Source organism: Morus notabilis, unplaced genomic scaffold (genome assembly GCF_000414095.1).
Source record: "Morus notabilis unplaced genomic scaffold, ASM41409v2 Scaffold562, whole genome shotgun sequence".
Lineage (NCBI taxonomy): Eukaryota > Viridiplantae > Streptophyta > Magnoliopsida > Rosales > Moraceae > Morus > Morus notabilis.
In genome coordinates this window covers 37,096-38,058 of record NW_010358784.1, presented here as the reverse complement: position 1 = coordinate 38,058, position 963 = coordinate 37,096, and positions in this window count along the sequence as shown.

Genomic DNA, 963 nt, shown 5'->3' with positions numbered 1-963 from the left:
ACCCGGGGCTGCCCCGGGTATGTCCCAAGGCTGTCCCGGGGCTGCCCCGGGCTGTCCCGGAGCTGTACCGGGGGTGTACTGGGGCTGTCCTGGGTTTGTCCTGCGGCTATCCTCCCGGGGCTGCCCCGGGTATGTCCCGAGGCTGTCCCGGGGCTGCCCCGGGCTGTCCCGGAGCTGTACCGGGGTTGTACTGGGGCTGTCCTGGGTTTGTCCTGCGGCTATCCTACGGCTGTGCCGGGGCTGTCCCCGGGCTAACCCGGGGCTGTCCCCGGGCTTACCCGGGTTTGTCCCGGGGCTGTCCCAGGGCTGTCCCGGGGCTGTACCGAGGCTGTCCCGGGGCTGCCCCGGTGCTGTCCCGGGGCTGCCCCGGTGCTGTCCCCCCGGGGCTGTCCCGGGGCTATACCGGGGGTGTACTGGGGCTGACACGGCGATGTCGCGTGGTTGTCCTGAGGATTCCCCGGGCATGTCCCGGGGCTGGCCTGAGGCTGACCCGAGGCCGTCCTGGGGCTGTCCGAGGGCTGTGTCGGGCTGTTCCGGGGCTGACCCGACACTGTCCCGGGGTTGTCTCGTGGATGACCCGCGGTTGTCACGGGGCTATCCTGGGGCTGTACCGGGGCTGTCCAGGGCTGTACCGGGGCTGTCCCGGGTTTGTCCTGGGGATGTCCCGGGGCTGTCCCAAGGCTGCCCCGGGGCTAGCCCGTGGCTGTTCCGGGGTTGTCCGGGGTGTACAGGGGCTGTTCCGGGGCTGACCTAGGGCTGTCCCGGGTTTGTCTCGGGGGTTGTCCCGAGGTTGTCCCGGGGCTGTCCCGGGGCCGACCCGGGGTTGCTCCGCGTCTGTGCCGGGGCTATCTCGGGGCTGTCTCGGGGTTGTACCGGGGCTGTCCCAGGGCTGACCCGGGGCTGCCCCGGGTATGTCCCGAGGCTGTCCCCGGGCTGCTCCCGGGCGTCCCCGGGCTGTACCGG